Consider the following 13,690-nt stretch of genomic DNA (forward strand, 5'->3'; position numbering starts at 1 on the left):
AGACCACCTGAGGTCAGAAGTTCAAGACCAGGCAGGCCAACATGGTGAAACCTCGTCTCAACTAAAAATACAAAAATAAGTAGGGCGTGGTGGCAGGCGCCCATAATTCCAGCTACTTGGGAGGCTGAGGCAGAAGAAAGGAGAATCGCTTGAACTCAGGAGATGGAGGTTGCAATGAGCCAAGCTCGTAACATTGCACTCTAGTCTGGGCAACAGGAGTAACACTCAAAACAAAACAAAACAACAACAACAACAAAAGAAACAAAACAAAACAAAAAAACATGGGGAATCTTTTTAAACTAAAAAACACACAAGCCCAGAGAAAACATTTATAGAACGGGCTTGAGAGACTCCAAAAATCTCTAGCCTAAAAAACTGGTATCATATTCCCCCAGACAAAAGTCACTTAATACAGATTTTGACATGTGGCTTTTTATCTTACAAATTGCAACCTAACATTACAACATATACAAAATATCAAGATAATATGGCTCAAAGATAAAAATGAATATCCAGAAATCATTTATTTAAAAAAGGAGATGTAAAAATTACATGAAACAATTTGAATTAAAGTCTAGATCTACTTTTTAAAAGAAAAAAAAAATTACCCTAGAAAATCACAATTACATCTCAGTGATGCTCAATGAGTAAAATGGAAAAAAAAAAAACCAAAATGAAATAACAAAAATGAAACCAACAAAAAGATAAAAAGCACAGAAAGATTAAAAAAAAATTGTGTAGAACTACAAAAAAAGACTAATATGCACTTCAACATTAGTAAAAAATATAACAAAATCAAGAAGCTCGGCAAATTTCAACTAAGATTAACACAAAGAGATTTCTAACAAGACACAACATAAGCAATGATTTAAAAGTTGCAGACAAGAAGAGAATCTGGAATTCAGGAAGAAAAAAGAGATGTGTTATTTATATGCATGCTTCTGCCAGATTATGAGTAAATTTAAGAACACAAATCTTTCAGGCAAGAAGGGAGTAGGATGACATCGTTAAAGCACTGGAAAAAAAAAAAAGTCCAAGCAAGAAACTTATCCAGCAAAAGTATTCTTCAAAATGAAAAGAAAAAAAAAAATCTAACTGTATCATTATATCAAGATCTGTATCAAGATCTAACTATATGTCTTCAAGAGACTCATTTCAGATCTAATAAAAAAAATGACTGAAAATGGCAGGATGAAAAATACAATTTATTCAAGTGTTAACCAAATGAGAGGAAAAGAGGCAACAATTTATTAAGTTGAAAACTGTCATATTTCATATAATTTACTTTAAGTCAAAATTCACAAGAGACAAAGTAGGACATTCAATTATAGTAAGAGGGTTCATTCACTGAGAACCTATAAATACAAGACAGTTTTCCCAAACACATAAAGCAAACATTGACGGAACTGAAGCAAAAACAGACAGCAATATAATAATGGAAGGATACATCAACATCCCACTTTCAGTAATAAATAGAGCAAGACAGAATATCAATGAGGGAACAAAAAACTTGAATGCACTATAAAATAATTACACCTAACAAATGTATACAGACAGCAGAATACACATCTTTTCAATATCTCATGAAACATTTTTCTAGATGGATGACCTGTGACATCAAAAAAGAAGTCTTAACATTTTTTTTTAATTGAAATTTTACAGACTATTATTTATGGTCCAAATGGAAGGAAACTAGAAATTAATAGCAGAAGAAAAGCTGAAAAATTCAAAAAACATAAAAATAAAACAACACTTTCTCTCCCCCTACTCCCGCCCCGCCCAGATGGAGTATTGCTCTGTCACCAGGCTGAAGTGCAGTGGCACAATCTCGGCTCACTGCAACCTCCACCTCCTGTGTTCATGTGATTCCCCTGCCTTAGCCTCCCCTCCCGAGTAGCTGGGACTACAGGCATGCACCACCACGCGCCCAGCTAATTTTTTGTATTTTAGTAGAGACAAAGTTTCACCATGTTGACCAGGATGGACTTGATCTCCTGACCTCATGATGTGCCCACCTCAGCCTCCCAAAGCGCTGGGATGACAGACATGAGCCACTGCACCCAGCCAGCAACATACTTTTAAGCATGCTCTTTTTCAAGGGTTGGAAGACGTAATATTGTGAAGATGTCCATGCTGCTTAAAGTGGCCCACACATTCAACACACCCCTTTTCAATTTTTAATTTTACTTTTCCAAAAAGAAAAACAAAAACCCACAAAATTACGTAAGATCTCAAGGGACTGACAATCTTTAAAAGCCTGACAATCTTTAAAAAGAAGAAAAATATTGGAAGCATTATGCTTAACAATTTCCAAATGCAAAATAAACCTACAGTAATCAAAGCACTTTGGTACTGGTATAAAGGTAGAACACCAAAGTAATGAAACAAAATGCAGCACAGATATAAACTCTTGAATATATGGTCAAGTGAGTTATTTGTACACCATATTGAAGCATTATACACAAAAGAAAATAGGTAAAAGCAATTTAAACTTTCCTTACCAAATGAATGGATAATTTAAAATACAAAAAAGGGAATATTAATCAGCTTTTAAAAAGCAGGAGACCTTCTAATACCTATTATAAAGACAAATTTTGAAGACAACATGCTAAATAAGCCAGCTACACACACACAAATACTGTATGAATCTACTTACATGGAATCCTTAAAAATAGAAAATAGAATGATGTTTGTAAAGGGTCAGACAACAGGAAAAATAAGTAGTGGATTCATGTGTATAGCATATTTCTTTTACAAAATAAAATGTTCTAAAGATATGTTGCTAAAAATGTCAATATACTTAAAGCTGAACTATGTAATTGAAAATATTAAAGAGTATAAAATATTGTTTTTTTAACTTTTACGTTTTAGACAGAGTTCTGCTCTTGAAGACCAGGCTGGACTGCAGTGATGCCATCTCGGCTCACTGCAACCTCCGCCTCCCAGGTTCAAGCGATTCTCCTGCCTCAGCCACTGCAGGAGCTGGGATTATAGGTGCACACCACTACACCTGGCTAATTTTATATTTTTACTACAGATGGGGTTTTGCCATGTTGGCCAGGCTGGTCTTGAACTTCTGACCTCAGGTGATCTGCCTGCCTTCACCTCCCAAAGTGCAGGGATTACAGCTGTGAGCCACCATGCTCGGCCCTTGTATTTCTTACAATTAAGAATATAAAACAATCATTGACTACTAACAACAACAACAACAAAAAGCAAATATACAAGTCATAAAATAGGGGTAATATTTACACAGGCAAACACACACAGAAATAATTATATTGGCAACATATGTATGACTGATTAACATGACTTTTGTCCAAACATTGGTTTAATGTGTACAGAGTTGAAATATTGGCATACAAAATTTTAATACATAAATAAAAACTAAAAACACAATTAATGTGACATAGCCTACTGTAAAACATGAGCCACTAAGATAGAAAATAGTGGAACAAAATTTAACAAAAAAATTAACCAAAAAATATTGAATCAACATAGTGTACTACTAAAAAATAATTATTCTAGATAGCCATGCATTTTAACTGTGACTGCACATTTATAAAGAGCACATATTTTGGTATTTTTGTTCAATTTCAACTTTTCCTATAGGTTCAGAAGCCACATGTTTAGGTTTGTTACATGGGTACATTATGTATTGCTAAGGTTTTGGATACTGCTACTACTACTCAGGTGGACAGCACAGTACCCCATAGGTACCTTTTCAGGCCTTGTCTCTTTCCTCCCTTCCTCCTCTAGTGGTTCCCAGTGTCTACTGTTTTCATTTTTTATATCCATGTATACTCAATATTTGGCTCTCACTTATAAGTAAGAACATACAGTATTTGGCTTTCTGTTTTTCTCCATTAATTTACTTAAGATAATGGCTTTCAGCTGCATCAATGTTGCTACAAAGAACATAATTTTTTTTGGCTGTGTAGTATTTCACTGTGTATAGGTACCAAATATTCTTTATCCAATCCACCAGTAATGGGCAACTAGATTGATTTCATGTCATTGTTATTAAAGACAATAAAGTTTGAATCACTAGTATACAGTGAAAGCAATAACATTTTATGGAAAATGCATTATAATCATTCATAAAAAGCTTTGATATGAATAGGCACTTAAATAATACTGGACATACTTATTATGTCATTAATGTATAGCTGCTATTTTTGCACAAAATGTAAAGGTAAGACGACCTCTGGAAGCAAAGTATTACACTACTAAATAATATAAACAACACAAATACAGTACAATATTGTATGAAATAAAATAAACAATTAGAAATAAATTTATATAATCAATAGACAAAGTTTGAGAAAAGCTGAAAATGCTAGTAACTTTTTGTACACAGTAAACTTACACATATAAATCAAAGATTATAATATATGGTGTGCCTGTTAATTATCTAGTTCACGTTTTATATAACACATACATTTGAGCACATTACCTCAGAACTTGTGAAATTACAGGCATAGTTGTTATACGGCAAATCAGAAAGAAAAACATATACGACAACCCTAGTAGTCTTCATAGTAAAGAAGATTATAAATTATTTATAAATTGTAAGTAAGTTACTAAGAAATAGGTAACAATTTGGAATTTATTATATGCTGGAGAGTGTTCTAAGTAACCTATGGTATTAGTGTTTTTTGGAATTCTGTGAGGTGAGTAGACAAAATCAACCATTCCACAGTAGAGGCATCTGTCATATAGAATTTAAATTTCTAAGCTTAGTTCCTACTAAGAAAAATATACTTTTGAAGTGAAATAGATGTTTAGATTTTCTTGTACTTAATCAGATGCTTTGTGCTCTGATAAAAGTTCTCACTTTCAATTTCTGTATGATCAACTGACTGGAAATTATAAAGCAGAAAACGTATGACGTCTGTCCCGGGCCTCTCTCAAATCTCTTAACCAAATCTCAATGTCTCCCTACTCCTCTCACAGATGTCTAACATAACGCACAGATTTTTAAAAACAGCTTAAAAAGTAGTGGTCTTCAAAAATTTGCACAAATTTTCCAGATCCCTCAAAGCAATAGAAGAACAGTTAGATTATTTAGATCCTTACAGCATAAAAAGGAGTTGTCTCTCACTGTGAATGCACCAGCAGATTAAATGGATAAAAGACTTAAAGAATTCAAAAGCTTAATAAGCATACATCAAAAAATTGTCCTCCATGACAGTAAGAGGCTTCTCAAGAATCAATTCCATTAGAGAACAGCCTCCCAATCCACATTTTAAACTCTGGGTTTCTCCTTCACCTTTGGACCTTTCACATGTGTTATCTGCTAAATCATTCAGACCTATTTGAGTGTATGGCTATTCTTTTCACTCGCTTTCTAGTCCAGTAATATTTTCTATGCTGCAGAAGGTAACCAGGTCTAGCTTAAAGACTTTGCAACACAACCTTTCTATCCTTCAACAGCAATTGGTCTAAGTAAAACACAATCAACTCTCAGTATTATCCTCAGGAGAAATCTAAAACAATGGATCTGTTTAAAGTTCTGATAAATAGGCCAGACACAGTGGCTCACACCTTTAATCCCAGCACTGTGGGAGGCTGAGGCAGGTGGATCACGAGGTCAGGAGATCAAGACCATTCTGGCTCACATGTGAAACCCCATCTCTACTAAAAATACAAAAAATGAGCTGGGTGTGGTTGCGGGCGCCTGTAGTCCCAGCTACTACTGGCGAGAATCTGCGAGGTGGAGCTTGCAGTGAGCTGAGATCAGGCCACTGCACTCCAGCCTGGGCGACAGCGAGACTCTATCTCAAAAAATAATAATAAAATAAATTAAAATTTTTAAAAAAGTTCTGATTAATAGTCTCTCTCCCTTAATATGAAAATGATGGAGTAATGAGAATTAGTCTGTTTCTGCTAGAAGAAAGGCAAATGTTGTTATAATACTAGAGGAATTGCCATGCCACAGTCATCTAGGGAAGCAAAAGATTATAGAATCTGAAAAGAAAATGAGGAAAAATCTCTTTAACTTAGAAATTACACACAAAAGTCCAAAGACATAACTGAGAACATGTTTGTGAAGCACTAAAAAATCTATAGCCTGGCTCATTGCCACAGCCATTCTTTAAGCAAGTCTTTAAATATTAGATTAGATGGCTGTTTTTAAGTTTCCAAATTTCATAAAAGCACATGACATAAAAGAAAAAAACAGGAAACATACCCTACTTGAAGAAATAAATTTCCAAAACTCAATCCTTAAGAAAAGAAGATCTTTGCATTATCTGACCAACATGTCAAAATAATGATACTAAGTATGCTCAATAACAAAAATAGAACACAGACCAAAAAAAAGAACCCAGTAGAAATTGTAGAACAGGATGGGGCGACCAAGATGGCCGAATAGGAACAGCTCCAGCCTCCAGCTCCCAGCGTGAGTGACACAGAAGACGGATGATTTCTGCATTTTCAACTGAGGTACTGGGTTCATCTCACTGGGGCGTGCCGGACAGTCGGAGCTATTCAGCGGGTACAGCCCAACCAGTGAGAGCTGAAGCAGGGCAAGGCATTGCTTCATCTGGGAAGCGCAAGGGGGAAAGGAATTCCTTTTCCTAGCCAAGGGAAACTGAGACACACAACACCTAGAAAATCGGGTAACTCCCACCCCAGTACTGCGCTTTACCAAGGGTCTTAGCAAACGGCACACCAGAAGATTATATCTCACACCTGGCCCGGAAGGTCCCATGCCCACGAAGCCTCCCTCATTGCTAGCACAACAGTCTGAGATCTAACTGCAAGGTGGCAGGGAGGCTGGGGGAGGGGCGCCCATCATTGCTGAGGCTTAAGTAGGTAAACAAAGCCACCTGGAAGCTTGAATTGAGTGGAGCCCACCGCAGCTCAAGGAGGCCTGCCTGCCTCTGTACACTCCACCTCTGGGGACAGGGCATAGCTAAGCAAAAAGCTGCAGAAACCTCTGCAGAGGCAAATGTCCCAGTCTGACAGCTTTGAAGAGAGCATTGGTTCTCCCAGCACGGAGGCTGAGATCTGAGAATGGACAGATCCTGATCCCTGAGCAGCCAAACTGGGAAACATCCCCCGCTAGGTGTAGACCAACACCTCACACCTCACACGGTGAGGTACACCCCTGAGACGAAGCTTCCAGAGCAAGAATCAGACAGCAACACTCGCTGTTCAGCATTCTGTAGCCTCCGCTGCTGATACCCAGGCAAACAGGGTCTGGAGTGGACCTCAAGCAAACTCCAACATACCTGCAGCTGAGGGTCCTCACTGTTAGAAGGAAAACTAACAAACAGAAAGGACACCCACACCAAAACCCCATCAGTACATCACCACCATCAAAGACCAAAGGCAGATAAAACCACAAAGATGGAGAAAAAGCAGGGCAGAAAAGTTGGAAATTCAAAAAATCAGAGTGCATCTCCCCCTCCAAAGCAACGCAGCTCATCGCCAGCAACGGAACAAAGCTGGACGGAGAATGACTTTGACGAGTCGAGAGAAGAAGGCTTCAGTCAATCAAACTTCTCAGAGCTAAAGGAAGAACTACGTACCCAGCGCAAAGAAGCTAAAAACCTTGAAAAAAGAATGGATGAATGTATAACTAGAATAATCAATGCAGAGAAGACCGTAAAAGAACTGATAGAGATGAAAAGCATGACATGAGAACTACATGACAAATGCACAAGCTTCAGTAACCGACTAGATCAACTGGAAGAAAGAGTATCAGTGATTGAGGATCAAATGAATGAAATGCGAGAAGTGTAGAGAAAAAAGAGTGAAAAGAAATGACCAAGCCTCCAAGAAATATGGGATTATCTGAAAAGACCAAATCTACGTCTGACTGGTGTGCCTGAAAGTGACGAGGAAAATGGAACCAAGTTGGAAAACACTCTGCAGGACATCATCCAGGAGAACTTCCCCAACCTAGTAAGGCAGGCCAACATTCAAATTCAGGAAATACAGAGAATGCCACAAAGATACTCCTCGAGAAGAGCAACTCCAAGACACATAATTGCCAGATTCACCAAAGTTGAAATGAAGGAAAAAATGTTAAGGGCAGCCAGAGAAAAAGGTCGGGTTACCCACAAAGGGAAGCCCATCAGACTAACAGCAGATCTCTCGGCAGAAACTCTCCAAGCCAGAAGAGAGTGGAGGCTAATATTCAACATTCTTAAAGAAAAGAATTCTCAACCCAGAATTTCATATCCAGCCAAACTAAGTTTCATAAGTGGAGGAGAAATAAAATCCTTTTCAGACAAGCAAATGCTTACAGATTTTGTCACCACCAGGCCTGCCCTATAAGAGATCCTGAAGGAAGCACTAAATATGGAAAGGAACAACCGGTACCAGCCATTGCAAAAACATGCCAAAATGTAAAGACCATCGAGGCTAGGAAGAAACTGCATCAATTAACGAGCAAACTAACCAGTTAATATCATAATGACAGGATCAAGTTCACACATAACAATATTAACCTTAAATGTAAATGGACTAAACGGTCCAATTAAAAGACACAGACTGGCAAATTGGATAAAGAGCCAAGACCCATCAGTTTGCTGTATTCAGGAGACCCATCTCACATGTAGAGACACACATAGGCTCAAAATAAAGGGATGGAGGAAGATCTACCAAGCAAATGGAAAACAAAAAAAAAGCAGGGGTTGCAATCCTAGTCTCTGATAAAACAGACTTTAAACCATCAAAGATCAAAACAGACAAAGAAAGCCATTAAACTCATCAGGAAGAGCTAACTATCCTAAATATATATGCACCCAATACAGGAGCACCCAGATTCATAAAACAGGTCCTTAGAGACTTACAAAGAAACTTAGACTCCCATACAATAATAATGGGAGACTTTAACACCCCACTGTCAACATTAGACAGATTAACGAGACAGAAAGTTAACAAAGATATCCAGGAATTGAACTCAACTCTGCACCAAATGGACCTAATAGACATCTACAGAACTCTCCACCCCAAATCAACAGAATATACATTCTTCTCAGCACCACATCGCACTTATTCCAAAATTGACCACATAGTTGGAAGTAAAGCACTCCTCAGCAAATGTACAAGAACAGAAATTATAACAAACTGTCTCTCAGACCACAGTGCAATCAAACTAGAACTCAGGACTAAGAAACTCAATCAAAACAGCTCAACTATATGGAAACTGAACAACCTGCTCCTGAATGACTACTGGGTACATAACGAAATGAAGGCAGAAATAAAGATGTTCTTTGAAACCAATGAGAACAAAGATACAACATATAAGAATCTCTGGGACACATTTAAAGCAGTGTGTACAGGGAAATTTATAGCACTAAATACACACAAGAGAAAGCAGGAAAGATGTAAAATTGACACCCTAACATCACAATTCAAAGAACTTCGCAACTTCAGCACAGTCTCAGGATACAAAATCAATGTGCAAAAATCACAAGCATTCTTATATACCAGTAACAGACAAACAGCCAAATCATGAATGAACTCCCATTCACAATAGCTTCAAAGAGAATAAAATACCTAGGAATCCAACTTACACGGGATGCAAAGGACCTCTTTAAGGAGAACTACAAACCACTGCTCAGTGAAATAAAAGAGGACACAAACAAATGGAAGAACATACCATGCTCATGGATAGGAAGAATCAATATTGTGAAAATGGCCATACTGCCCAAGGTAATTTATAGATTCAATGCCATCCCCATTATGCTACCAATGACTTTCTTCACAGAATTGGAAAAAACTGCTTTAAAGTTCATATGGAACCAAAAAAGACCCCACATTGCCAAGGGAATCCTAAGCCAAAAGAACAAAGCTGGAGGCATCATGCTACCTGACTTCAAACTATACTACAAGGCTACAGTAACCAAAACAGCATGGTGCTGGTACCAAAACAGAGATATAGACCAATGGAACACAACAGAGCCCTCAGAAATAACACCACACATCTACAGCCATCTGATCTTTGACAAACCTGACAAAAACAAGAAATGGGGAGAGGATTCCCCATTTAATAAATGGTGCTGGGAAAATTGGCTAGCAGTAAGTAGAAAGCTGAAACTGGATCCTTTCCTTACTCCTTACACGAAAATTAATTCAAGATGGATTAGAGACTTAAATGTTAGACCTAAAACCATAAAAACCCCAGAAGAATACCTAGGTAATACCATTCAGGACATAGTCATGGGCAAGAACTTCATATCTAAAACACCAAAAGCAACGGCAACAAAAGCCAAAATTGACAAATGGGATCTAATTAAATTAAAGAGCTTCTGCACAGCAAAAGAAACTACCATCAGAGTGAACAGGCAACCTACAGAATGGGAGAAAATTTTTGCAATCTACTCATCTGACAAAGGGCTAATATCTAGAACCTACAAAGAACTCAAACAAATTTACAAGAAAAAAACAAACAACCCCACCAAAAAGTGGGCAAAGGATATGAACAGATACTTCTCAAAAGAAGACATTCATACAGCCAACAGACACATCAAAAAATGCTCATCATCACTGGCCATCACAGAAATGCAAATCAAAACCACAATGAGATACCATCTCACACCAGTTAGAATGGCAATCATTAAAAAATCAGGAAACAACAGGTGCTGGAGAGGATGTGGAGAAATAGGAACACTTTTACACTGTTGGTGGGACTGTAAACTAGTTCAACCATTGTGGAAAACAGTGTGGCGATTCCTCAATGATCTAGAACTAGAAATACCATTTGACCCAGCCATCCCATTACTGGGGATATACCCAAAAGATTATAAATCATGCTGCTATAAAGACACATGCACATGTATGTTTATTGCAGTATTATTCACAATAGCAAAGACTTGAAATCAACCCAAATGTCCATCAGTGACAGACTGGATCAAGAAAATGTGGCAAATATACACCGTGGAATACGATGCAGTCATAAAAAAGGAGGAATTCGTGTCCTTTGTAGGGACATGGATGCAGTTGGAAACCATCATTCTCAGCAAACTATCGCAAGAACAGAAAACCAAACACCGCATGTTCTCACTCATAGGTGAGAACTGAACAATGAGATCACTTGGACACAGGAAGGGGAACATCACACACTGGGGCCTATTTTGGGGAGGGGGGAGGGGGGAGGGGGGAGGGATAGCATTAGGAGATATACCTAATGTAAATGATGCATTAATGGGTGCAGCACACCAACATGGCACATGTATACATATGTAACAAATCTGCACGTTGTGCACATGTACCCTAGAACTTAAAGTATAATAATAAAAAAATAAAAATATTAAAAAAAGAAATTGTGGAACAGAAAAATAATTGTTGAAAAATTTTGTAAAGCCACAACAGAATTAATGATCAGAAAACGAAAATCAGAAAACTAAAGACATGTTATTTATAGAGTCATGAAAAAAATAAATTAAAAAAACTTGAAAAGCATCAACATGGAATATGTGACTTATTAGATACAATTAAGGAGACCAATATATTCATGAAAGGAGTCTTTGAAGAAGAATGCAAGGGAAAGTGGTAGAGAGGTGATTTGAAGAAAAAAGGGACTCATTAAAACTTCCTAAATTTCAAAGTGATGAAAAAAGTCTGCTACCAACCGAGGATACTTAATCTGGGAGAAATTTACTTAAAACATAAGACAAAAATAAAGACTTTCTAATATGAACCAAAGGTAAGCGTGTTCATTACCCCTAAAACAGTCTTATAAGAAATACAACATGGAGTCCATTATGTTGACAGACATGGTGGTTCACACCTGTAATCCCAGCAACTTTGTAGGCTGAGGCAGAAGAAGCAGCATTTTTGGCCAGGAGTTTGAGACCAGCCTGGGTGATATAGTGAGACCCCTTCTCAAAGAAGAGACCATCATAATAATTTTGTTTTTCAGGGAGAGGGTTTTAAGACCTGCTAGAACTAAAGATTGACTGGAGTCATTTTGAAAAGGCAGGTCCTTATATAGGTGAAAAACTTGAAAACCCTTGGTCTTTGGCTACAGGCCAAGAAATGGTTCACCTATTTTGACTTGACTTAAAATTCTGTAGTGACTCCATAATCATCTCCAGCTCCTTCCAGCCATAGCCTAGGAGTGGTTCTGCACATCAGAGACCCAGAGAAAGATGCCTATTTGTGGTTATAGCAGTAGGTCTGCAGACTTCGGCCTTTACTGTGCTCTCTGAAACAGTTCAGTGACTCAGTTTCAGCACTGATAGTCACAGTTTGTGGCAAGTTCTGCCAACCTAGGTACTCAAAGTGTTACTTGGGGAAATCCTGCCACATACTCAGTAAAAAACACACATCAGGCACACCGTATACCAACTGTACTGCAGAACACTGCCCTAGTGCTGGCCCTGCAGATCAAAGTCCTGAAGGCAATTCAGTCTGCCAAGAAATAAGAGAGGATTAACAACTACCCAGGCTCCTGGTAACAAACCCACTAAAGGCAAACTCCACAACAGAACAAGAAGCAGCCATGTGACCCACGTATAACCCCTCTCCACTGCATACACAAAAAGATTCTATCAGCTAATTGACCCAAGAGAAGATTTGTACCTGCTGAAATTAGTCTAAAGAATTGGAAAATTTAGATTCAATAAATACCCTATTAAAATTCTAGTAAAATTTTTCAAAATTTTAATGTTAAAATTTATATGGAATTACAAAAAACACTGAATAGCCAAAGCAGTTTTGAGGATTAAAAACAAAGCTAGGGGCATGATACTTTCTGATTTTAAACTACATTTGAAGACTACTGTAATAAAAACAGGATGATCTGTGCATAAAAATGCACACCGGTATCAGTGGAGCAGAATGGAGAGCCCAGAAACAAATCCACTCATGTAAGATCAACTTATCTTTGACACTGAACCACTGAGAATGCTGAAAGTACAGTCTCTTCCATGCTTGGGGCTGGGAAAACTGAATATCCACAAGTAAAAGAATAAAATTACACCACTTTTCTTACACTATATTTAAAAACTGACTAAATATAAAATAAGGACTCTAATGTATGACATAAATTCTTAATAATCTTAAAAGAAAACATATGAAGAAACCTTAATATTGGTCTTGAAGTGAATTTTTGGATACAACAGCAAAAGTACAGCAATAAAAGCAAATATAAACAAATTAAACTGATCAAATTAAAACACTTCTGCAGAACCAAGGAAAAACAGAATAAGAAAACCACATCTGATAAGTGGTTAGTATCAAAAATATATAAGAAACACATGCAAATAAAAGGCAACAACTATAATAGTATTAATAACAAGATTTAAAAATAAGCCAAGGACTAAATAAATGTTTACTAATGAAAACATACAATTGGGCAACAGATATATAGAAAGGTGCTCAATGTCACCAATCTGGCAGATGCAAATTAAATTCACTGTGAGATATTACTTTATACCTGTTAGGATTGCTAATATCAAGAAGATTTATAACAAGCGTTGACAACAATATATTAAAGAAAAGATGCTGTACACTTTTGGTGACGTGGAATTTTCTAGAGACATTATGAAAACCAGTATGTAGGTTCTTTTAAAAAATATTTAATAGTACTACTGTACAATTCAGCTATCTCATTTCTGCATATACAATAAATTTACTATCTCAAAGAAATACCTGCACCTCCACGTTCACTGAAACATTTTTCACAATTGTCAAGATATGAAAGCAATCTCAAGTGTTTGTGGACACT

The 13,690-nt window shown here is 37.1% G+C and overlaps 1 protein-coding gene across 2 annotated transcripts in view; it reads right to left on the minus strand.

The window, feature by feature from the left end:
• The window catches only part of LOC101020658 (zinc finger protein 736), a 50,018-nt gene that overhangs the window by 7,026 nt on the left and 29,302 nt on the right, over nucleotides 1-13,690 (minus strand). The window lies entirely within an intron of this gene.

The sequence above is a fragment of the Papio anubis genome, chromosome 4 (assembly GCF_008728515.1).
Source record: "Papio anubis isolate 15944 chromosome 4, Panubis1.0, whole genome shotgun sequence".
Taxonomy (NCBI): domain Eukaryota; kingdom Metazoa; phylum Chordata; class Mammalia; order Primates; family Cercopithecidae; genus Papio; species Papio anubis.